Genomic DNA, 26,569 nt, shown 5'->3' with positions numbered 1-26,569 from the left:
AAAAACAGTGTGGTATAAAACAACAACAACAAAAAAAAAAAAACCACCAGACTCAAAGATCAGCAGAATAGATTAAAAGACGCAGGAACAACTGTAGACATAGTAAGCCACCTTATCTTTGACAAAAGTGCCAAACACATTCACTGGAAAAAAGATGACCTCTTTAATAAACAATGCTGGGAAAACTGGCTTTACACACACTGAAGATTAAAACTGGACCCTTCCCAAAAATAACTGGTCTCATCTATTTCACCATGCACTAAGCTATAACCAGAATGGACCAAATATCTTAATATTAAAACAAACATTAAATCTGCTAGAAGATAAAGTAAATAAAAATCTTGAAGACATTGTTGTAGGCAAAGACTATAAACAAAACCCAGAATGCACAGGAACTACTGCTAATCCCACTGAAAAGCTTTCGCACAGCAAGAGAAACCACCAACAAGAGTGAAAAGATAACCCATAATGTGCGAGAAAATGTTTGCCAACTGTTCTTCCAACAAAGGATTACTATCAAGAATGTATGAACAACTCAAATAATCGGTCCTCCCAGATTTAAAGACCCAATCCAAAAATGGGCATCTGAGATGAATAAATATACACTTCTCAGATGAAGAAATACAAACAGCAAATAAATACGTGAAAAAAACATTCAGCATCACTGGTCATTAGGGAAATACAATTTTAAAACAACACTGACATTCTACCTCACCCCAGAAAGAATGGCTACTATCAAGAAATCAAGCAATAACAAATTATGGAAGGGCTGTGGGGGAAAAAAAAAACCCTTTCCACTGTTGGTGGGAATGCAGACTGGTGTAACCACTGTGAAAATCAGTGTGCAGATTTCTCAAAAACTAGGATTAGAGGTCCCACTGAATCCAGCTATTCTACTTCTGGGTATCTTCCCAAAACAATTAAAAACATCATACCACAGTGATACATGTGGATCCATGTTTATAACAGCACACTTTATAATAATCAGATGTTAGAAACAACCTAAATGCCCTTCAACTGAAAAATGGATAAAAAGATGTGATTTTTTTTTTTACAATGCAGTACTACTCAGCCATCAAGAATGATAAACTGGATACTTCTATAGTTAAAGGGATGCACCTTGAGAACACATTAATTATTGAAATAAGACACATGTGTAAACATGGTATTGTTTCATTAGTGACAAATTGAAAGAAAAAAACATGTGTATGTATACATAATATTTAAAATAGTTATACCCTGATTCCTCTTAGTTCACTGAAGAAAAAGATTTGTACTTGTGCTCTGGATGAATGATTTGGGCATGACTGCGCAATGTATGTATCATTGTTACTCATTGATTGACATGTTTTGAAATTTTGTTGTAGTGTTTTCTCCTCTCTCTCTTCTTCCTCTCTCCTCCTCTTCTTTTTTTTCTTCCTTCCTTCCTTTCTATCTCTGAATAAAATGCATATGAAAGAATAAAAAAGGGGGGGAGAATGAAAAGGGAAAACTCACAAGGGATTCTGCAGAATCTATTTTGAGAATCTGTAATAAGATGGAAAATTTGGAAGAAATGGACAGATTCATAGATACATTAAGAACTACCAAAACTGAATCAAGAATATACAAAAATTCTAAAAAACTGAGTATCAGTCAATGAAATTAAAGTAGTATTAACAAACCATCAACAGAGAAAAGCCTAGTTCTATTGAATTCTATATAGACTTTAGAGAAGAGCTTATGTCACTGTGACTTCTCAAACTTTTTAATGAAATTGAAAAGGAAGCAATATTCCCAAACTCATTCCTGGAAGCAAGCATTTCTCCAGTATCAAAACCAAGGAAAGATCCAACTAAAAAAAAAGAACCATAGGCAATCTCCTTCGTGAACACAGATGCAAAAATCCTCAATAAAATAGTGGCAAACACCAAAAAAATTATACACCATGACCAAGTAAGGTTTATACCAGTTTATCCCAGGGATGTATGAATGGTTCAACATGTGCAAATCAATAAATGTAATACAACAGATTAACAGAACCAAAAACAAAAACAACATAATCATCTCAATAGACATAGAAAAAGTCTTTGATAAGGTCAAACACTCATTCATGATAAAAGCCCTATAGAATACTGGAACATTGGGGCCCGGGATTTAGCTTGGCAGCATAAGCGCCTGCCTGGCAAGTGTGAGGTTGTGAGCTTGATTCCCGGTACCAAATAAGATAAAATAAAATATTGAAACAGATGATCATTGTATCAATCTGACAAACGTTATCTATGACAAACCAACAGCCAACATCATACTAAATGATCAAAAACTGAAACTTTCACTCTAAAACCAGGAACAAAGCCAGGCATGGCACATGCTGTAATCCCAGCACTCAGGAAGCTGAAGCATGAGGATCACTGCAACTTCAAGACCAGCCTTGGTTACAAAGTGCACTCAAGGCCAGCCTGAACTGCACAGTAAGACCCTGTGCCAAAGATGATGATGATGATAATAATAATAATAATAATAATAATAAAATGAGGAATAAGACCACACTCCTGTTCAACACAGTCCTATAAACAGAGCAATTAGACAAGAGAAAAAAATAAAAGGAATATGGACGGGAAAGGAAGAAGTTAAATTATCTTTCTTTGTAGATGACATAATACTCTACATTGAAGATCCTAAAAAGTCCACCAAAAGACATTTAGAATAATGAAATTTGACAGTGTAGTAAGATACAAAGTCCACATTCAGAAGTCCACAGCATTCCTGTACATGAATACAAAATTCACTGAGTTCTCAAATACCATGGCACCAAGAAAAATGAAATCCTTAGGTGTTAATTTAACAAAGGATAATAGAGCTTTACACTGAAAACAACAGTACTCTGGAAAAGGAGATTAAAGAGGATATCATAAAAAACCAAGATATTCCTTGCTCATGGATAGGCAGAACCAATATAGTGAAAATGGCAGTACTTCCAAAACTGTTGTAAAAAACTAACAATCTCAATCAAAATACCAAAAACAAACCTCACTACAGAAAAGAATCTTAACATTCAGATGTATACAAGAGACCCAGAATAGCAAAAGGAATTCTGGGCAACAAGAACAAGGTAGAGCATCACATTCACAAATTTGAAGTTAAAGGCTATTGTGATAAAAACAGCATGGTACTGTCAAAAAAAAAAAAAAGACTCAAGGATCAATGCAATAAAACAGAAGATACATAAACAACTCCAAGCACCCTCAGCTACCCTATCTTTTGACAAAAGGAACAAACATCTTCACCAAAAAATGATAGCCTCTTTAATAAATAGTGCTGGTAAAACTGTCTTCCCGCACGCCAAAGATTAAACCTGGATCCATCTCTCTCACCCATGCATTAAAAGAAAACTGAAGTAGATCAAAGACCTAAACACAGTATAAAAACAGAAATACTTAATCAGCTGAAAGACAAAATAGATAAAACCCTTGAAGAATAGGTATAGGCAAAGACTTTATGAACAAAACCCCAATAGTACAGGAAATAGTACCAAGAATCAACAACTTGGGTCATAGCTCATAAAAAATTTTTGCACAGTAAAAGAAACCACCAACAAAGCAAAGAGATAATCCACAAAATGGGAAATTATTTTTTTGCTAGCTACTTCTGAAAGGACTAATATCTAGAATAAAGTATATAAAGAACTTCAAAAAAATCAGATCCTGCCCCCAATTTAAAGACTCAAGCCAAAAATGGGCATCTAAAAAGAATCAACACTATTCAGACGGACAAACAGCAAATATATGAAAAATTATATAAATATATTTAAAATATATAAAAATATAAATAAATGAAAAATGCTGTATGATGCTAGCACTATGTAGGGAAAATATGTATTAAAATTAAAAACAACTATTTAAAAAGCACTTCAACAAAAGTATTGATAGTTTTCTCACTTATGAGGTGTAACCAACAAATAGGATGTTTAAAATTTTAATAGTTTTACAGTAAAAGATGTATTGCCCTTACTTTTATTCAAAATACTGCCCCTCTATTTGAACACACTTTCCCACTTGTTCCCCCACTTTCTGAAACAGTTCTCAAAGTTACTCTCCTGATTGTTTAACTGCACTGCTATAGCTGTCTTGTTGTCCTAAGTTGATTCAAAGCACTATCTTTCATGTTCACGTTGACTTCAAAGAACAGCCAAATGTCTCAGAGTGCCAGATTCAGTGAATACAATGGAAGAGTACACACCATTAATATTTTTACTTGCATAAACTGCCATAAATAGTTGATCAACAAGGTGATAAAAAAATACCATGAATGTTTCAATGAAGGTAACACATTACAGTGAAAAAGACATTATCATTCAGCCCTCTTAAAGTACTGCCCTCACTTCAAACACATCCTATCAGTCTTGAAAAAGTGTCTTTTACTCTAAATTTTTAAAATTTAAATGTAACTTTTTTGATCACAGTTGTAAGCTATATCTGAAAGCTTTATAGTGATCGTAAAGAATCACAAGGAAGTTAGTCAGACATGGTAGTGCACATCTGTAATCTCAACACCTGACAGGAGGAGGGCAAATATAAATGCAGTCTGGACACCTAGTGACTTAGTGAGATCCTGTGTCAAATGTCCTGGGTTCAATCTCTAGTTGCACCTGCACATACCCCCCCCCCCACACACACACACAGGAAACTGAACTGACATCACCTAAAAAAGCAAAGATTTTTAAAGTGTTTTGGGGCTAACTTATTATAGGATGAGGAAAGAGGACTGCCATGAGTTCAAGGCCAGAATGAGTTACATAGTGAGTTCAAGACTAGCCTGAACAACATCGCAAGACCCTGTCTCAAACAAAATGGGGAGGCAGGATTTGGCTCAGTAACATAAGCATCTGCCTGGCAGGCGCAAGGTCATGAGTTTGATCCTCAGAACCAAAAAAAAAGAAAAAAGAAAAAAAAAAGACAAAGAATATATAGGAGACAAATTCATAAATATACATAAGATAGAAAACCAAAATATATCAAATTTAATAAAAAATATTAAAACCATTATCATTAAAGTCAAGAATAACATACAGATACTGAGAATATAGCTCACCACTTGCATAGCATGCAAAAGGAATTGGGTTCAATTCCCAGCACCACCAAAAAGAGGAAAAGGAAAAAAAAGATTTTAATTACTATATAGCACTCTTCTAAAAATATAAGCCAATACAGACACACCAAAAAAAAACTTTTTTTAAATATAAGAGGGGCAAATATTACTATATGAAAATTATAATTCTTACATCAAGGAAGATTACTCCACTAAAATAATGAGCAAACTAAATACAAAATTAATATGTATATATTACTCAACATAATGCCCTACTGAAGACAGTAATAAAATTTTGCTTCAACTCCAGGGTCAACAGACCTTGTAAGATTTAAAAAAAAAAAAAGGAGAACCAGCAGCAGCTCCTGAGATCCATGCCATGTTGGAACTTAGGACACTGGGAAGCCAAGCAAGCACCTCCCTTCCCTGTAAGCAGTGGCGGTCTGGCAGACTGCGGGCCCTCCAGGGGGAGAACCAGCAGTGTTTCCTGAGATCCGTGCCATGTTGGAACTTAGGACACTGGCAAGACAAGCAAGCACCTCCCCTCCCTGGTAAGTGGTGGCAGTGTGGCAGACTGTGACCCTTCCAGGGGGAGAACCAGCAGCAGCTCCTGAGATCCGCCATGTTGGAACATAAGACGCTGGGAAGCCAAGCAAGCACCTCCCCTCCCTGGTAAGCGGTGGCAGGGTGGCAGACTGCAGCCCTTCCAGGGGGAGAACCAGCAGCAGCTCCTGAGATCTACACCATGTTTGAACTTAGGAAAACTGTGAAACAAAACAACCAGTCCTCCCTGCTGGGCAGTAGTGAACCTACTGATGCATGGCCTGGGGTCGGATATCCCACTTCCCCTATCCCCCTCACCCCCCCATCCCCCGCCCTTTAACGGGTGGGAACCAGAAATCTGAGCATCTCCTGGGACCATAGCAAATGGGGGGGACTTCCTTCTGCCATCTCTTTGAAGGCAAATATTTTTATTGCTGTTTTGCTCTTTTCTGATTGATGGTACTGCTCTATTCAATATTCTGTTTTGATGGGTTCTATAGTGTTCTATATTTCATCTCATTTTGATACACGTGATCAAAAGAATAACTATTATAAAGATAACAAAATATACTGTGATATCTATTACTGTTATCCCAGTAACCTGCTGTGAAGTTCTGTACCAATTTCACTGTACAATCTTAGTTGGCTTTATTCTGTCTTGCTCTGTTGTATACTTTCAAAATAAAATTAAAAAAAAAAAAAGCAAACTCCCAAGGATGGGGAATTACTCAACAGCACCAAAACTGCAAAGAGAAGCACACAAGCAGATCAGTTGTAAATAACTTAGTAGGCCTACAAAAGGTAAAGCCTTTTGTAACAAGGACTACAACTCCATGATCACCACACTAACGTATATTCTTACATAACAAGTACAAATGCAATTAAACTTGTATTTAACATTTACTTTGTCATAAGGTATAATGTATCCTGACTGGTGTAACCATTTGCAGAGGAATGAGGCAACAACGCAAAGCAAAATTCTCAAAAGATTCAGAAGCCACCACCATGGCACCATTTCCTTCACAAAGCAGACTGTGTACCTAAAATAGTTAAAACTAAAAGGCCTGAGTAAAGGCTACTTAAAAAGTAAAGTACAAAAAAAAAAGGGGGGGGGGAAGTACCTAGACTTCCTTTCACATTCAATTAAATCTGTAATCACATAAAGAGGCAACAGACTGACTCGGCTATAAAATGAACATATGCATAAATGATTGTGACTCTTCAGACCTGATTTCCGATCTAAAACCCAATCACCTATCTGTCCATTTATGAAATTGACTCTCTTCTGAGAAATATGACATTAGCTATACTTAGACAAAATACTGCATGTTCTACATAGTATGTCATCTAAAAAGAATAACAAGGAAGTACAAAGTAAACGATTACTAGACAAGAAGAAGGGAGTAAGAGGAAAGAAGAAGGAACATAAAGGAAAGGTTATGGAGAAGCAGATATAAGCACAGTATATTATCCACATTGATCCCCCCATGTGAAACTATAGAGGTGGAGGTGAGGTAGTGGGTCAAAGTATGTTATGCACTTATATGAATCTGTCAAAATAAACGCATTAAATTATATAACCAATAAAATGTGAAAAATTAAAAACAAGAAAAATCAAAGACACTAAAAATGGGGATTTCTCAACCTATATTTAGGAAAAAAGAAAAACTAACTGTTCACAGACCTCATACCAGAAAACTTCCCCAGTAGAGAAAAAGACTTTGACATTCGTAACTGAGGTATATAGAATTCCAAATAGCAATGATCAAAGAAAATGTATAACCAGGCACATTATAGTAAAGATTCCAGAAATTCAACCCAAGAACAGAACCTTAAAAGCTGTTAGGGAAAAGAAACAAAGCACCTAAAAAGAACACCCCATCAGAATCACAACTGACTTCTCAGTACAGACCCCTCAGGTCAAGGAGAGTTTGGAGTGAAGTTATTTCAACTTCAAAGAGGAAAACAACCTCAAAACTCAAATTGATGTACCCTGCAAAACTATCTTTCAAAATTGATGGAGAACTAAGACACTTCCATGACAAAGAACATCTAAGGAAATTTTTGACCACCAAACCACCACTCCAAAATGCTCTGAAGGGCATTCTAGAAAGAGGTAACAAGGACTACAACTCCATGATCACCAACAGAAGAAATCCACTGGACAAGACAATTAAATATAGGGAAGGGAAAAAAAAGAAGGGAAGCCATCAACAGGACCAATCACTTTATAACCATCAATGTTAATGGTCTCAATTCACCAATCAAGAGACAGACTAGCACAATAGATCAAAAAGCAAGATCCAACAATAAGAAACACATTTAATTCAAAAAGAAACTCATAAACAAAGTCAAAGGATGGAAAACAATACCTCATGCAAAGGAAATCCAGAAAAAAGCAGAGGTAGCTATTCTATTTGCTGAAAAAGTAAATTTCAAGCCAAGGCTGGATAAGAGAGACAAAGAAGATCACTGTATCCTTTTAAAGGAAACAATCCAAGAGGAAAAAAAATAACAATCATTACCATATATGCAATTAATACCAGTACATCCAATTATATAAAATATATGTAACCATGTTTATAGCATCATAATAGTAGTTAGATCCTGAAAACAATCCAAATGCCCATCAATTGAGGAACAGAAAGAAAAGATGTGGCCTTTTTATATGCTGGAATACTACTCAGTCATAAAGAAAGATAAACTGGAGACTTTTACAGATAAATGGATACAACTAAGAACATACTCATAAGTGAAATAAACCAGTCACACCCATGTAAACATTATAGTCTCCCTAGTGTGAGCTGAAAACATAAATAAGAACCAAAGGTACAATACATATTCTAAAATGAGAAAAAATTTCAAAAGGAAAGTGAAACTGGAATGGAGAAAAGGAGGAAGGGAAAAGAAAAAATACAAGATAGTTAAAATGATTATATTACTAAAGTTCTCTTTGTTCACTGAAAAAAAGATACGTGATAATACTGCTTGGACAATTAAATGCTAGCATCTTGTACTCTGAGCTAATTCAAAGATAATATACACTGTATTGACCATTGTTACTCTACTATCTTGTTTTGAAATTGTTTTTTTCTCTTACTAAAATAAACAAAAGGTGAAAACCAACAGAAAACTCAACTTGGCAGCTAACTACCTAAGGGAAAAAATTATGAAAATTATGAACAGATTCAGAGATAAAATCATCATAGTCACAAAATAAGTATAGAGTGGTACACACCTGTAATCCTAACACCCTGGAAGGCAGAGGCAGGAGGGTCACAAGTTCAAGGCCAGTGCAAACAATTCAGTGAGACTTAGTTTCAACCTCTTAAAAAAAGTTTCAGTAGCCAGTATGGTAGAGCTCACCTGTAATCTCAGCACTCAGATACCTAAGTCAGGAGAGTCACTGCAAATGTGAGGCCAATGTGGGCTACACAGTGAGTTCAAGGTCAGCCTGAATACCCATCTCAAAAAGAAAAACAAAAAAAAACAAAAAAATTAAATTAAGGGGCTGAGATTACAGTTCAGTGGTAAAATGTATGTCTTATATGTTTGAGACCCTGGAATCAACCCCCAGTACCTCAAATAAAAAAACTTTAAAAGAACAGAAGGCTGGAAAATAGTATGTAGAGAGAAAATACAATGAATTAAAAAAAAAGCAAGCAAAACAGAGGAGTCCTTGAAGAAATGGTTCTAGATGTCAGAGCTAGGAAATACATGAGCCCAGAACACAACATATTCTAGATAACAAGGAACCTCTCTCAAACAATATGGGCATGGGTGTAAAAGATTCCTATAGATTGTAACAGTGCTCACTTGTAATTTTAGCACCCTGGAACTGAGGCAGGAAAAGTACACAGAGTTCAAGGCCAGCCTAAACTACCACAGTGAGAACGTATTTCAAAAAACAAAATTAAAAAAAAAAAAAAAAAGAAGACAACTCCAAAGCTGTAACTGACCAAACTCAATGTGAATGTTAATAAAAATTACTACAATGACCTAAAAGATAACTTCATTTAATTCCAGGAGCTCACTAGGATATATACTGTTAAAACCAAAATCTAACTTAATTACAAAGGAACACTGAATTTAAAAAGCTATCAATTTCCCTTAAATTAATATGTAAATTTACTTTGAACCCAATAAAAATGCCAATAGAATTATTTTTAAGACATGGGGTCTCGGGGCTGAAGGTGGTTGCTCAGCAGTAGAGCTCTTACTAGCATGTGTAAGGCCAGATGTTTGATCCCTTACACACAGCAAGAGAACAGATGGACACACAGACAGAGTGAAAGGACAAGGCCTCACTTGGATCTCTAGAACCCAACTAGACACATAACCACAAGGGGAGTGCTTGACAAAGAGACCGTGAACAACTTAGGGAAGTGGCACAAACCAACCAGCACTCCCAGTCCTAAGCACATGAACTGGCAATGGTCTGGTGTTTATGTGTCTTGGTTGGTTTGTCAAAACTACGAAATTCTTAAAACACAGAGAAAATATGCCACTGGATTTAGCAGTGATTTCTTGAATGACAACAGAAGCACAAAGAAAACAACAAAGAATAAATCAGATATAACATCTGTGCAAAGAACACTATCCAAAAAATGAAGACAACTGACAGAATGGGCAAAAACACTTAATTTGTTGTATTTCTATAAAAGATTAACTTACAGAACATATAAAGGGATCTCCTAACTCAACACTTTATACAATTCAAAAATGTACAACTGGCCACAGTCCTTCTATTCATTCTGCTCTGGAGGTTATGTCCTTCACAACATCTACAAATGTCCATGTTTGATGTTTTTACATTATTGTACACCAAGTATTAAAATGAAGTGAGTGTATATATTTTAAAACACAAATACTACTAAGGATGTGAAGAAATCAAATTCCTTATACATTGTAAAAATGCAAAATGATGCAGTTGCTACAGAAAATAGTATGGTAGTTCCTCAAAAACTGAATTATCATATGACCCAGCAGCCCCACTTTTGGACATACATTCAAAAGAACTAAAAGCAAACTGCACATCCATGTTCAAAGCAGCATTATTCACAAATGCTGTGGATAAAAAAGTAACTCAAATGCTAGTGTTCACATAAATAAATAAAACATACCATCTACTACATACAATGGAATACTATTCTGTTTCTCTTTGAGACAGGTTCTCACTGTGCAGTTCAGACAGGCCTTGAACTCACTATGTAGCCCAGGATGACCCCGAACTTGTGATGACCCTCTTGCCTCAGCCTCCTGAGTTCTGGGATTACAGGCATGTCACCCAGCCTATTTAATCTTAAAGAGGAAAAATTCTGATACGTGCTGCACCATAGCTGAACCTTGAAGATGTGAAAAAAATCTCTGAAAGTAACGAAGGGGCAGATATCTTATGACTCCCCTTGTATGATGTAGTCAGATTATTAACAGAGGCAGGATGACTCATACCTGTAGTCCCAGCCCTCTCCAGCTACAGTGGACATGGATCAGAAATTTAATCCCTAGTCTGGGCAACTAGTGAAGTACTGAGACCCTATCCCAAAATTTAAAAAACATTAGGAATACAACAGTTTTAGTGCAAAGGATCTGGGTTCAACCTGCAGTACCATCCTAAATAAATAAATACAGTGGCTACAAGGGGATAAAGGGAAGGATATAAGAAACTATTTGTTGTTTAGCCAGGCATGGTGATGAACACCTATGAGCCGGAGGCAGGAGGACTGCCATGAGTTCGAGATCAGCCTGGGCTCCACAGTGAGTTCAATGCCAGCCTGGATTATACAGTAAGAGCTTTTCTTAAAAACAAAACAATAGGGGCTGGGGATTTAGCTCAGCGGCATAAGCACCTGCCTTGCAAACAGGCAGTCGTGAGTTCGATCCCAGCGCTGGTCGCGATAAAAAGGAAAAAAAAAAAAAAATAGGGGATTGTTATTTAATGAACAGTGCTGGTTTTGCAACATGAAAATGTTCAGGAGGTCTGCTGTGTAACAATGTAAATATATTTTATACTAGTGAGCTATGTACACTTAAAAATTATTGTTAAAAATGACTGCCAGGCATAGAGGCTCATGCCTATGATCCCAGCACTGGGAAGGCTAAGGCAAGAGGCTCGCTGCAAGTTCAAAGTTAGCCTAGGTACATAGTGAGTTCAAGGTTAATCTGAACTGCAAAGCTAAACTGTGTCTCAAAAAGATCCTCCCCCAATAAAAGAAAAAGAAACAATAATATATGTGGATTTTTTATCATAATTAAAAATGAGAAAAACAAAATATTTCACACTCATCAAGATGGGTATTTTGAAAAAGAAAATAATTGCTGATGAGGTCCAGAAACCAGAAACAAACACAACACTGGAAATGTCTGATAACTATTCAAAAAGTGATACAAAGATTAACATATGATCCATCAACTTCACTCCTATGTATAAACTCCAAGAACTTAAGGCACTGGCTCAAATGGAAACAATGATTATAACAAAATTTTCACTATAGACAAATGGTAGAAACAACTGAGGTATCCATCAAACCACAAGTGAATAAGGAAAATACTGGTAAATATGAACAATAAAATATTACTTGTCCCTAGAAAATGAGTAACCCTTGAAAACATTATGCTCAGTAAAATAAGCCAGGCACAAAAGGGCACAAATTGTACAATTCTACTTGTGAGGTACTTACTACAGCCAAATTGTTTCAAAAAACAACAAAAACTAGAACAGAGGTTACCAGGGACAGGGTAATGTGGAGACTGGGTTATTTATTATTTTTGGGGGATGATGAAAAAGTTCTAGAAAGTGGCAAAGATTTTGGCATAATACTAACAATTACCTATCACCGAGTATTTTTGTTTTTCCCTTTTGCAGTTCTGAGGTTTCAGCCAGGCCCTTCACACTGAACTACATTTCCAGCCTTTCTAATTTTCTGAAACAGGGTCTTGCTTGCTTCATAAGTCACTAAATTCTCCAGGCTGGGGATTGCAGGCATGCACTAACCACACTCAGCAAAAATGATAAATTTTATGTTAACAAACTTTACTGAAACTTGTTTTTGGGGATGGATTGTAGAGGAGGAGTTCCCTCCACACCAGCAGCGTGTCCTCTGATCCAGTTTAATTCTGATACTGTCTATCTGGAATCCTGATTACAACCAGTTAGAAACATAAATAACCAAACCTGCAACTTGCAATTGGCATCTGAAATTAGGGGCAATCTTGGGAACTGACTATTCAACCGGTGAAGATCCGTTTTTTACCCTTTTTTACTTTTTTTAAAACTGGTACTATATATGCTTATATACTGGGACTGATCAGGGTTTCACTGAATGTAAATTTGGAGGAAAAAAGTAGCATTTTTGTTTTACATTATCTATGTCTTCTCATTCAGATATGTGTTTCCTTCAACTTTCTTATATGGTTCTTGATACTGTTTCATTATTTCTATCATTAAAGTGTTATATATCGTTATAATCACTTTTTCTTGGGGTAAAGAAAAAAGGATCACATTATGTCACCTATTTACACACAAAAAAGTTTACGCATCAAAAAAAAAACCTCATAAAATTTTAAAAATGTATTTCTGGGTCGGGGGTTTAGCTCAGTGGCATACATGTCTGCCTGGCAAGCACAAGGTATTGAGTTCAATTCTCGGTACCAAAAAAAAAAGAACTGTCATCCATAGTTTAAAAAAATCACATTATTATACAAGAAAAAATATTTAATTTGATAATATACAATGATGGGAAGACTATGGCAAAACTTGTGGAAATGCAGCTGATAGGGTAGTACAAAGGACAGTAGTCTAACAGGACCTAAAAAATATTAATAGGCGTAATACTGGCTCAACAATTCCTACTCTCAGTATTTCCCCTAGAGAAAACATACAAGATGTTAGGCATGGCAGTTATATGTTACACCTGTAATCTCAGCACTATTAGAGGCTGAGGCAGGCAGATCACAAATGTGAGCCCAACCTGAATGATTTAGCTGCTTACTAACACCATGCCTCAAAACCAAAAATAAAAGTGGATGTAGCTCAGTATGAAGGCCTATGAAAGGGAAGGGGAGGAGAGGGTAAGAGGAGAGGAGAGGTAAGGAACTAAGTAAGGGGCAAAGTATACTCCTTGCAGTGCTAAGAGAAACAAGAAAAAAATAGCAACAAACTGTCCATGAACACTCTACGCTCTACTAAATCCATGCCACGGAAAAGTGCACATCTTACGCCAAAAAGATACTTAGGACATAACATTAAAATAAGCAAAAAGTCTTTGCAGAAAAGACATGTATAGTATACATTTTCTTAAAATGCACATACAAAATTACTCCATATTAATACATGCAGAGACAAAGAGCTTAAACACTAAGTTGATATTCTTAACCTCCCCAATATGGGAAAAAGGACCTGGGAACCAATAATAGACAGCATAGGTCTATTACAAATTAGCCATAAAATTTTTAAATGTTTCTTTAAACCTAAAGCAATGCTACTCAGGCTTCAGAAGTTAATACAAGCCTTTTAATTCATGTACTTAGCTACTAAAAATCCACTGAGGGGTTATGAGAGTCTGAACAAGTTGTCTCTAGGGTACAGACTTTCAGGACTAAGGAATAATGTATTCTCTACAAAAGCACCAAAATTTATAAGGTCTGTTCAAGTAATTTTTTTTAACTTTTTTGGAAATCTGATCCGCTCCCATAACTTTAAGTCATATCTTAAATGGCCCTAGCTCTTTAAACTATCTCCATCTAAATTTTCAAAACTCCTAACTTACTATATCCTCTCCCTGTACCTTCTGTAGCTTTTACCATTTCAGGCACTTATGTGTCTAGCTACCGGAGACCATTCTGAATTTTTTCTCTTCTTCAGTGACGGCCCATCAAGTTCTATCCTGCTCCCAAAATAAGCCTTAAAATTGTCCAATTTTAACACTTACCTGATATCTTTCTAGACCTAGAAATCTATCATTTTTCTGAATTACTGATATTACCTACTATATCCTCCAGAGTATCTCAAAGATCTTTGTACCATCTGCATTCCTTTGCCTGAAAGGTTCCTTTCCACATTTAAAAGTGTCACATCACCTAAATTCAACATATTAACATAGTACCTGGCCAGTATTTATCAAGTAAGTATTTTTCCCTCATAAAGAAAGATAACAACCTATCAGGTAGAGGTTTGTTGTTATTTGGGAAGAGTGAAGTCTGGGTTTTTAAAAACTCCTTTCCACCTCCCTTGAATTTCAGCTCTGATTTTCCCTTCCTATGTTCCATAGCATAATCACTTTACCTGAATCTCACTCGTTATAAAAACAGGAAATTAAAATAACTTTCTTAGAAGATGAGATAAGCAAGAATAAAAATATCTCTATCCTGTCTTTCATGATTTGTTATTTCTCTATTCATCTGTATAATCATAATTAGTGACATGATTCTAATCCCTAATAAAAGGTTATCACATCTTATTCATCTCTTCCCCTTTAATCAAAGCTCAATAAATCCATACTTCCTTTTCCAAACATAACTCTAAAAACTACAGCACTAGTTATCTCCATTTACGTATGTTAATTTGGAAATGAATTATCAAGACATTATTCCTACAATCACGAAGCATTCTAAACCTATAGTATGGCGTAATGACTGTTTTTGGTAACAAGCCTAGTGTTTTAAACATGAGGGAGAACTTTTAAAAAATTACCCACTTTTTAGAAGAGTATTCTGTTATTTTTTATTATTATGTACAGTACTACTTTAAAATATAAAAAACAATGAAAGAATATAAGAAATTATCTTTTTTATGATTTCCAATGTTGCAAGATTAAGACCTCATCTAACCTAAAGAAGCAATATTTCTATCAATAAGCAATTAGTTAAGTTTCAAAAAGATTAGGTTTCATGTAATAGAATCTATTCTTCCAATATATTATTTCTCCAATGCAGATTATTTTTAAAAACTGTATTGCCTGTTTCATTAAAATTATAGACACACATTATAATTTTTACCAGTATTTTTTCCTTGAGGTATGTTCAAGATATCTCACTGACTTGATTTTAAAAATCAAAGATATACAAACAAAATATAAAGTATACCAAAGAAAATCTGTTTTCTTCCTTAACAAATTCCAGAAACTAAATTGACAAATGTATCTATCATTCATAATTCCAGTTTATTATTTACTAAATGTTTTAAATGAGCCCAAAGCAAAGAAGGGACTCGGTCTTGTTTTACTTAGTAACTGCTGTCTTTTTTTTTTTTTTTTTTTTTTTTGCTTGTTTTAAGGACAGGATGTAGATATATAGGTCAGGTTGGCCTTGAAGTCACTAGGCAGCTCAAACTGCTTCAGCACTCAGCCTAATTTCTGGGATTACAGGTAGCGCTAAGATTAAAGCATAGCACCACATTCATACACCAGGATCACTTTTATTTAACCCTTTCATACCTTGAATTCCACTTTGCATCTGATTATATAATAACTACCACTGACAAGACATACTTGATAGCACTCTCATTAGAACTTCCTTGATATATCTTACCATAAACCTTAAATGTTATCCCATTATGCAAATACACATTATGCATAATCAGATTAATTTCCTATGGCAAACACCTGTTAGATAGTAGGCAAATCCAGAAAGTGTACCTCAAGTTCTAGTATCTTTCAATACATGTTAGTACAATAAAATAAAACAAAGAGTTGTGAACTGCTCTAATACACAGACTACCAGAATTCAATCAATTAATGAATGGTACAAGAGAGACTGAAGGAATTACGAGAATGCTAGACTGTTTGGGGCCTTATATGGGGCATATGCCTGTAATCCCAGCACTTGGGAGGCTGAGGCAGGAGGATCACAGTGAGTTCAAAGCCAGCCTGAAGCAAGATCCGGTCTCGAAAAATGAGAGAGAGACAGAGACAGAGACAGAGAATGAATCAATTATTGACAGTAATGATTATCTATGAAGAATACTAGTATGATAAACTGGGGGAGATCCTAAGAATATATTTAAAATTTTAAACTTATACTCAAATTATTCTCCTGTCCCAGCCTCCTAAATGCTGGGAAGCAAGTGACACCACATCTAGTTCCATGTCACATATATATCTTTATTGCTTGTGTGTACATATATATGTATACATATATATATATATATATACATACATACATATATATACACATATATATATTTTACACAAATATACTTATATATGTTATATAAACACATGTACATGTATTTGCATATAAATATATGTGTATATACGTATCTTTAAGGACATAATATTCCTTTATTTTTACACATCTGTCAGAGGTTTCCAGTAAACAATCCTTCCAGTGAAAAACAGCATGAATACCAGCCTCCAGCCATTGGCAGCTGCCCAGTTCAAGGCCTAGCATCCCCCTTGCTCAGGTGGTAAGGAGGAGGGGGTGTATGTCCCCTTGTTTATCAGCTTATCCTGCTGCCTCTTGATGGTATTCATGCATTTTATAATTTCCTGCCGAAGCAAACATTCTACCAAATCATCATATTCTATGTGTTTTTTATCATATTCTATATTGCACTCTTTCTGCCCAGTGTAGCACCAATTCCATGTGCACATTCTTAGCCATTCCTTTTCAAAACCATGGCATGGTAAAGCAATTTTGTAGGGCTCTTCAGCACTTTGGATTATCATGTGACAATCTAAACTAATGCCCCATTTTTCTGCACATCAAAGAAAGGCATGACAACCCACCACAGTGCCCTTATCCCCTTCTCAGGCTATATTTTATTTTCATAACCAAAGTATTTTAAGAATGGCTCTACTCAACCCATTTAGGAACCCTCCTGTTTCTAAGAAGCTATACCTAGTCCCCATTCCTATTCTCCCTTCATTTTCTCTAACAGATTTTCCTACTCGTAAAAATAAAGTCCTGGGGCTGGGAATTTAGCACAGCGGCATAAGCGCCTGACCTGCAAGCAGGCAGTCAGGCAGTCATGAGTTCGATCCCTGGTTCGATACAAATGAAAAAGACCAAAAAAAAAGTCCTTTTTGACATGTATTTTGTTCATATACAGATGTTGCCTATTCACTTTTTATGTTTATTTATTTACATGAGTTCTCCAAATGGAACTTAAAAGATTAAAAAAAAAATTAGAAATTCAGAGTTCATTTGTATTTTGCTTTACATGCTAACAGGAATCAATTTTTTAAAAATGAATAATGTGATCAGACTGGGTTTTATGAAAATTAACCTGGTTGTGAACGAGAGAAAAAAAAATTGTATGAAATTATCTTCTAAATGAACTCATCATTTTCTAATATAATGGACTAAAGTGAAAGTATAAGGCAAATGACAGAGCTAACATGGCTCTTAAGGAAATAAACACACTTTAAAGGTCCCAACATTTGGGGGGAAATGGAGGTGAAGGGATGGTCCAAAATGAGACTATAGTACTTCTTTTTTTTTTTTTTTCTTGTCTTTTTCCTTTTTATCAGTACCAGTGATCGAACTCATGACTGCCTGCTTGCAAGGCAGGCGCTTATGCCACTGAGCTAAATCCCCAGCCCTGAGACTATAGTACTTCTTGCTACACTACTTCAAAGTCCCAGACGTCAAGTGTTTAAACATTAAATCTAAAACACTAAATTTCAAACACTACAAAATTATGATCAAAAATCAGCAGTAAATTACCAGACTATAGAACAGCAGATTCACTATTGCTGACAGTGCAAATCAGAGAGATTTCTTCTAAAAAGTATAGAGAAAAAAGGTTATTAGAAAAAATAGAAAGAAAGAAATATAATAGTTAAAAGAGATGCAGAAAGTACAAGACCAATCTTGGCTACAAAGTGAGTTCACAGCCAGCATGAACTGCATAGGCAAGATCCTCGGTCTCAAAAATGACAATATGGGGGGCTGGAGGTTTAGCTCAGCGGCATAAGCGCCTGCCTTGCAAGCAGGCAGTCGTGAGTTCAATCCCCGGTACCGATAAAAAGGAAAAAGACAAAAAAAAAAAAGACAATATAAAACCTTCTAGTAACTCTCAAGGAGCACCAGTGAATTTACTATTCTAGCAGTGGCTGCAAATGCATGATGTTTGGTCCATATAGTGTGTAACCTGTAGTCAATTGCTACTGAATAAGCATTAGTTTTAGCCAGTCATCTATCTCCCCTATATATTATGTTTTGTGTGCAGAGCTGGGGATGGAACCCAGGACCCTCAAGCATGCTAGTGAAGTACTAAGCACTAAGTACTCCTACACTCTTGTTGTTTTCAGTCAGGGTCTCATAGTGTAGCCGAGGCTAGCCTCAAACTCAAGATCCTCCTTCCTGCTTCAGACTGCTTAAATCACGGGAAGCAGGGTTGGGGATTTAGCTCCACGGCATAAGTGCCTGCCTGGCAAGCACAACGTCGGGAGTTCGATCCCAGGTACAAAAAAAAAAAATCATGGGAAGCAAATACCATCACACCTAGCTCTCCACTCTACTTCTAACCCTCACTTTAACAAACTCAGGAAAGCAGGCATTGCTATACTTGTCTGTCAAATGAGTATCCTCTAAGCACAGAAGTTAAGAGATTGCAAATAGGAGTTAGGGCAAAAAAAGTTGTATTTATTTTTTATTGTATTTATTTGGGGGGGTACCAGGAATCAAACTGAAGATTTGCTGCTTGCCAAGCAGGCACTGTGCCACTAAGCTATATCCCCAGCCCTTTAGCAGTTTTATTGAGGCTTCTTTTTTGAGACAGAGTCTCACAATATGGTTCAGGCTAGTCCTAAACTCACTATAGAGCTTATTCTAGCCTTGAACTCAGATCCTTCCACCTCAGCCTACCAGGTGCTGGAATTATAGGCATAATTTCATATACCAAAATTTATTTTAAAAGTCTGATAAACTTCAGTATGTATGTATGTATATATATTTTCTCTCTTTCTCTCTCTCTCCTACAATCAGCACGATTCAGTTTTCTTCTTTTTCTGGATCATTCTACAAGTTCTTTCATCAGCAGAGCAGATCTGAACCCAAATCTGTTTGGCTGCTAATTCATCACCATACAAAGCTCTTGGGCAATGCTGAGGTCAAAAATCAAAATGAAAAATGGCTTTTTAAGGAGAAAAACCACAAAAGTAACTTAGTACCCCCCCTTTCCATTCTTCTTAGTCCTAAATCCCTTTTGCACTTTAGTCCCCAACATTCCTCTAGAATCCCATCCACATTCTACCTTATCAAACTGACAAAAGCTTACAACGATTCATTATTACATCCCCTAAAAGCACAGCATAATTAGATTGAGAACACAGGATGCTACTGTACATACCTTGTGTTCTTTTGAAAAATGCAAAGGGAGTTATAAAAGTGAAAGGCAAATGAACACTTACATCCAAGAGACAGGGCCAAACACAAACAGCTCATTAGAGGGTCATTAGAGGTCATTAGAGACAGAAAATGTGACACAAGTACAAAAAACACTGAATACAGTAAAAGATGTAGGGAGCCTGTGTCACAGGGAATAGACTAACCACAGAAACTTCCCTTTTGTAATGTTAAATTGTATGAAGACACTGGGAGGAAGGACTTTCGAGGAGGAACGAGCAGTTATAAAACCTGAATTAGCTGGGCACAGTGGCACACACCAGTAACCCCATCATTCTGGGAAGCTGAGGCAGGAGGATCCCAAGTTTGTGCCCAGCCTGGGTAACTTAGCAACTTAGTGAGATCCTGTCTCAAAACAAAAAATTAAAAATAAAGATTTGGAGATGTAACTCGGTGTTCAATCCCCAGTAACAAAATAAGAAAAGAGAGTTAGGAATATACCTCAGCAGCACAGCACCTCCCTAGCAAGGGCAAGGTCCTGAGTTCAATTCCCAGGACAAAACAAAATAAAACAAAGCAAGGGCTGGGGATATAGCTCAGTAGCATAAGAGCCTGCCTGGCAAATGTGAAGTCCTGAGTTCAATTTCCAGAATCAAAAAAATTAAAAAAAAGATTAAAAAAAAGAAAGAACTATACAATACTAAGCAAAAAGTTAAATTAAAAAGTCAATATTGTAATCAAAATTGTGAAGCTAAACTTAAATTTAGTTTTACAGTAATAATTTGTGCAACAACTTAAGGCAATTTTTTCATTATTTCAAAAACTGGCTAAACTAAGCATGGTGGTGAACTCTTGCAATCCTACTTACTCAGGAGGCTTAAAAAGGAGAATCTGAAGTTCCAGGTCGGCCTTGGTAACTTAGTTACAATCTGTCTCAACACAATATAGCAGTGAAGCTCTCCAAATCATTGATATGGAAGAATTCAAATCTAGGGTGAGATCAGAAATGTTTCACATTTCCAATTTTTTAGTATCTGTATATATAAAATATCTCAAAAAAAGGAAAAAAAAAAACTTGAGTTGGCTCCCCTTGCATTCCTCACCCAAAAAAACACCATGGAAACTGAAAATACCAAAATCTTTTTAACAAACGTTATTTAACTAAAGCCATATATCATCATTATCAAATAAAGTGTGGACACAAAAGATATAAAACTTCTAACTGTTCCACACCTTTTGACAACAAAGACAGTGTTAAACCATTTCATATTCCAGCACTGTGATACAGAACATCCAATTAACCACAAAGATTTACTGTCTCAATAGCACTGGTTGTGCACTTCTAGATTTCATCCAAGAGCAAATGACAGGAAAACTTTAAATATGAATACTGTTATATACAGTTAGTATCATGAGCTTCATATCTATCCAAGTCTGAAGTGTTCTTATGTCAAGTTCTGTGAAATATCTTCAGTGATTCAAGACTGTCTCACCATGTGAGATAAAGTCCAGCCCATAAGGGTTATATAAAAATGGAGAAGGATATCTTTTGTTTCCAATTTTTTTCAAGGGATAGATGAAAGGGGACAGAATCCATCCAATCAAGGCTGCACTGAAGATGCCATAAATATTCTATTTTTAACTAAGTCATTTTGAAAGTTAAAAATATTTTAAATACATCTAAAAGACTCTAACTCACATTAATTGATCAACAAATGTTATTAGAAAAAAAGAAATTCAATCAATTAAAAATTGTCAGGCAGAAAGATAACAAGTCTGACCTCAGTTCAGGCAATTTAGCAACTCAAGGAGACCACATGTCCAAAAAAAATAAAATTTTAAAAAATGGCTGCAGATGTAACTCTGTGTAAAGGCCTGGGATTCAACCCCCCCCCCCCCGTATCAAAAAAAGAAACAAAAATAAATGCCAGGTCATCTTCATTTTACTGTCTAGCACTTCACAGGACCAGTATCTGAGGTTTTTAAGACTTTTAAAGTATGCACTACATCAAACAATACAAGAGCATTTTGGCATTTTTAAAAGCATTGTGCTCAACTAGCAGTCATGTGTTAAAAATCACAAAGAAGTCTAGATTTGTACATTTTCTGCTCTTCATCTCCAAACGCCTATGAATCAAACTATCCTGAGGTGGGGGATCTGGAATTCAAGGCCAACCTAGGCTGTCTAGTGAGACACCTGTCTCCACAAAAAAAACACATGAAGGGGGCTGGGGATTTAGCTCGGCGGCATAAGCATATGCCTTGCAAGCAGGCAGTCGTGAGTTCGATTCCTGGTACCGATAAAAATGAAAAAGACAAAAAAAAAAAAAAAAAACCCAACACATGGAATTAGCAAGCTTCCCCTATCAATACCACAACTAAGAACAAAAAAAAAAAACCTGCAGGAAGGTAAACTTTGTGAAAATGTGGTATTAAGTCTGTCTCACTATTACGAAAAATGTGATCCTTGACCCATCATATTTGAATGATCTAATGCCTAGAAAGTGCTTCAAACTCATTAGAAAAGTAACATTCATTCAACATTACAGAATATAAGAAATGACTAGACTGTATACTGTAGACATATCAAAAAAAGTTTATTAATTCTGATCCAAATGTACCCTATAAGTTTTGAAATATGTTAGCACAGAAATCTCTTTTTTCTAAAAGAATATGTGACAAGATTCAGACATTTTGTATTTCTTTATATACTCCAAGGAGGAAAGGACCAAAGACTGAAAAAACTGATACTGTTTTCACTGTCTCAAATTCCAAATTTATACCACACACATTACGTGCATTGTAAAGCAATATAACATAGTTTTTGAACTTAGGCTCTGTCATCAAACCTTTTTGAAAGTACTGCTGGGGCTGGGGATTTAGCTCAGCGGCATAAGCACCTGCCTTGCTAGCAGGCGGTCGTGAGTTCAATCCCTGGTACCAATAAAAATGAAAAAGACAAAAAAAAATAAAAAAAAAAAAAAGAAAGTACTGCTGAATCCAAGGTCTTCTCTAAGCTACATTTCCAGCCACGACACCCCCAAATCTTTTCTTTAAAAAAAAGACAGAATCTTGGCTAAATTGTTAAATTTGTTAGTTATTAATTGGTGGGCTTCAATTGGCAATACTTCTAACTCAGTCTCTCACAGCATTGAGATTACATGCATGCCCAGCTTGTAAATAAAACTGAGAATTAAATCTTTTCTTTACCTAGCTGAGCACAATCCAATAATCCCAACACTGAGGAGGCTAGGAATATATAGTGAATTCAAATCCAGCCTGAACTACACAGCAAGACCATTTCTCAACTTGCTGTGCCCATTTCCTCCTCTGCAAATCAGGAATACACAGTATCTACAACAGTAGCCATTTGTGGCAGTTAAGTTACCTGAAACATTAAAAATTAGTTTAGACATGTACTGATAATTTTAGAATGTAAATGGTGCATACTGGAGGTTGAGTAGGCTATTATTGATAAATTTAAGTTTTTATGACAACCATTTTTTTAAAAATTTAAGAATTAAACTAGTAGCCGGGTGTGGTTGTAGAGCCTATAATCCCAGCACTTGGGAGGCTGAGGCAGCAGGACTGCCTCGAGTTCAAAGCCAGGCTAACCTACACAGCCAGACCCTGTGGCAGAAAAAAAAAGGAAAAAAGAAAAAGAATTGAGCTAGTATACAATCAGAACTCAATTCATGTGTTTTTTTATTACTCTATTAAAATGAAGGAAGCACCAGACAAAGTGGTAATACCTGTACTCTGGGAGGCCTGAGGAAGGAGAGTCCAAAGTTAGAGCTCAAACCAGGCAACTCTGTAAGACCCCATCTCAAAATAAAAATAAAAAACAAAAGGCTGGGGATATAGCTCATACAAAGGCTCTGGGTTCAACAAGGGGTTGGAGTTAAGAGAAAAAAATATATGAAACCACTAATGTGATTTCTTACATTAGTGTATATTTAGTATGGCATCCTTCACAACCTCTATCCAGCAAATCCTTAGTTTCAATTCTCTATTTTTGACCATTTAGATACAACATTTAAACATGCTGGGGGCATACCTTAGCAGCATGGCACCTGTCTGGGCAAGCACAAGGTCCTGAGTTCTAGTCCCAGTACCAAAAAACAAAACATAGGCTCTTACACTAAAGACTCTACCTCTGACAGTATAGGAAGTTACAATATCAACTGTCAAAGGGCTGAAGACACAGTGTCAAGAATGCTGCCTTCACTGGTAATTCTGTAACTAGTTTCATTTGACTGAAAGAAAAATTTGTGAAGGCCTCTTAAGTGGAGACTAATCAACACTGGAGAGGGAGACAACAGTGGTATATTGGTCTGATGAATATTCTGGCTATGAGACAGGACACTAGCTACTGCAAGAGTGGACACTATACTCTCCTAAGCAAAGACATGAAACACATCGAACAACTCATCAATAAGAGGCAAAATCTGTCTTAAATTCCAAGTCAAAGTTCGTGATTCTAATCTCCAACCCCTAAAATCAAGTAACCATTGTAAAAGAATGGCAAAAATATAAAAATAAAAATGGTTGCATTCATAGCATTTAAAACGAAACAACGTTAATTCCTACTTCGGAACTCTAGAGGGCACCAGAAATATGCCCTCCTTTGCACCCCCCAGCCACCCCCCCTCCGGTAACGTGAGCAGCTGCAGAAGCCTGTCTTCTGATTGCTGAGGCTGGTATTGCAGCAGCGGGAGCGAAGTCTGCAGCGGTGGAAACAGCAGCGTCCGCTCCTAGCTGCCTCACCGACCATTACCCGGAATTTGCCCCAGGGGCAGCTGCCACCCAAGGAAAAGCTCCTCCCCCTCAAAACAACGGGGAGGGCCAAATCCCCACGCTGAACCTCTACAACTAACAACGTTCACTTTAACGAGCAACGAATTACGGGCATGGGACTCACAATAAGGGCGTTTTCCTCTTTGCTTTCTGCCAAGGATGCACCACCGTAGGCTAAAGGCGATTTCTCGTCCTGGGAAAAGAGAAAAAAATGAAAAATGGATCAAGACCAACTAACCTGGCGAGAGCACCAAGCCTTTTCCGCCAGAAGGAGGCAGAGGAGAGAATAAGAGGTCAAGGAGGTTCAGCCTTCTATTATTACCCCCATCCCGCGCACGCCAGCCCGCTCCTACGTAAGTGGAGCAAAACAGCATAGGATATTTGGGGCCAAAACCAATGGGAAAGGTAAAATCCTGAGGGAAGCGGCCTTGAGCATTGAACTCGCTCTCAGGAAGGAGGGGGGAGGGTAAACGTTGCCCCGACGCCACCGAGGGATTTGCATTCCCTCTTCGATTCGCCCACCCCGCGTCATCCTCGTCACTCTCGGCACTACTCTGAAGGTAAAGAGGCAACTCGCGTCAGCGTTGGGCCAGTATCGCCCATACTAGCCCGGAGCAGGAGCCCTGGGCCCGATGTGTGCCCCCCCCTGCAGTCGGCGACCGGCAGCGCTGCCTCCCGTCCGCCATTAGAGACCCAGCCAAACAATACGCGGGGAGCGAGAGCAGCGCAGCGCGGCGCCGGCAGGGAGCGGGTGGGGGCCTGCGCTCAGTGGAGAGCGGGCAGCAGCCCCCGCCCCGGGAAACTTGGGGACCCCGGCTCAGGCCGAAGAAGTCGACGCGCTTCCCCGGGAGCGGGCAGTCGGCCGACACACCACCTCAGTAACCCGCCGGAGAGAAAGAAAAACACCCGCGACCTCCCGCCGCCGCACCCGCTCTGCAGCCCCGCCGCCCCGCGACCCCAGCCCCGGCGTCCGCCTCACCCGGCGCTCCCGACCGCGCCCACGCTCCCGCAGCCCTCGGGCCGCACGCCAGGGCGCCCGGGCCATAAGCGCGGCCACCAGCAGCACCGAGGCCCGACGCCCAGCGGCCACGGCGTCCGCGCCGCGGGGTGCTAAGCCCGGGTCGGGGGGAGGCTCTGGAGGCCGCCCTCACCCATCTCCGCCTCCGCCTCCTCCTCCGGAGGTTGCGCCGCTCCCAGCCACCCCCACTCTCGGCAGCCCTGGACTGGAAAGACAGCGGGGATAAGCCTCACCCGGTTCTGGCTGCGGCTCCGCGGAACGAACCTCCCCTCCCCCGACCCACCCCCCTTCGGCGACACGCACAACTCCGCTCGGTCCAGTCCCGGCTTTAGCGCTGGTGAGGAGGAGGCGGAGGCGGAGGCGGCGGCGGCGGCGCAGCCGAGCCCGCACAGGCCCCACCCTCCGCGTGCTCACTGGCTGCTGGCGGAGGAGGGCCGGGGAGTCTAGAGTACAGCCATTGGCTACCTTGGCCTTCCTTCAGGACCCCCCTCGGTGGGGTGGTCCGAGCACCTGTCCGTCACGTACAGGCCACGCCCCCAACCCGCCTATCCCACTTTCCCCTCCGCCGGCCTTCGGCTTGGACCGGGTCCTCTCCCCCTCCCCTCCGAGCGCCTGCCCCGCCCCTCCCCATTCCCCCGCCCCCGCCAGGGTCCTTAGCCCGAGTGGAGTCGCCCGCCACACTGGCCGCGGCTCGGCCCCAGGGCGTGGGGCTTTCAGGGTTGGGGCGGCGCGAACCGGTGAGGTGGGGCTGCTTTGCCGTCGCTGGGCTCCCATGGACGCGACCCGAGGACAGTTGCAGGCTCTGTGCCGCGCGTCCTCCCTGTCCAGTCCCTGCGAGCCTGTGCGAGGGCGAAG

At 38.4% G+C, this 26,569-nt stretch overlaps 1 protein-coding gene across 5 annotated transcripts in view; it reads right to left on the bottom strand.

The window, feature by feature from the left end:
• The window catches only part of Zmym2 (zinc finger MYM-type containing 2), a 111,635-nt gene extending 85,560 nt beyond the window's left edge, over positions 1-26,075 (bottom strand). For 3 of the 5 annotated variants that reach the window (XM_063232472.1, XM_063232473.1, XM_063232474.1), the window contains exons 1-2: positions 25,948-26,064; positions 24,821-24,889 (exon numbers count right to left, since the gene is read on the bottom strand). The gene's annotated coding sequence lies outside the window, so the exon portion shown is untranslated. Of the gene's footprint in view, positions 1-24,820; positions 24,890-25,947 lie in introns of all 5 variants that reach the window. The other 2 variants (XM_063232476.1, XM_063232475.1) reach the window with 2 other exon arrangements.
• Positions 26,076-26,569: the final 494 nt, after the last annotated feature.

This window comes from Cavia porcellus, unplaced genomic scaffold, assembly GCF_034190915.1.
Source record: "Cavia porcellus strain 051 isolate PalLab524CR breed Dunkin Hartley unplaced genomic scaffold, mCavPor4.1 scaffold_21, whole genome shotgun sequence".
Taxonomy (NCBI): Eukaryota; Metazoa; Chordata; class Mammalia; order Rodentia; family Caviidae; genus Cavia; species Cavia porcellus.
The sequence above is the reverse complement of the archived record's forward strand: the minus strand, read 5'-3'. Positions and strand labels throughout refer to the sequence as shown.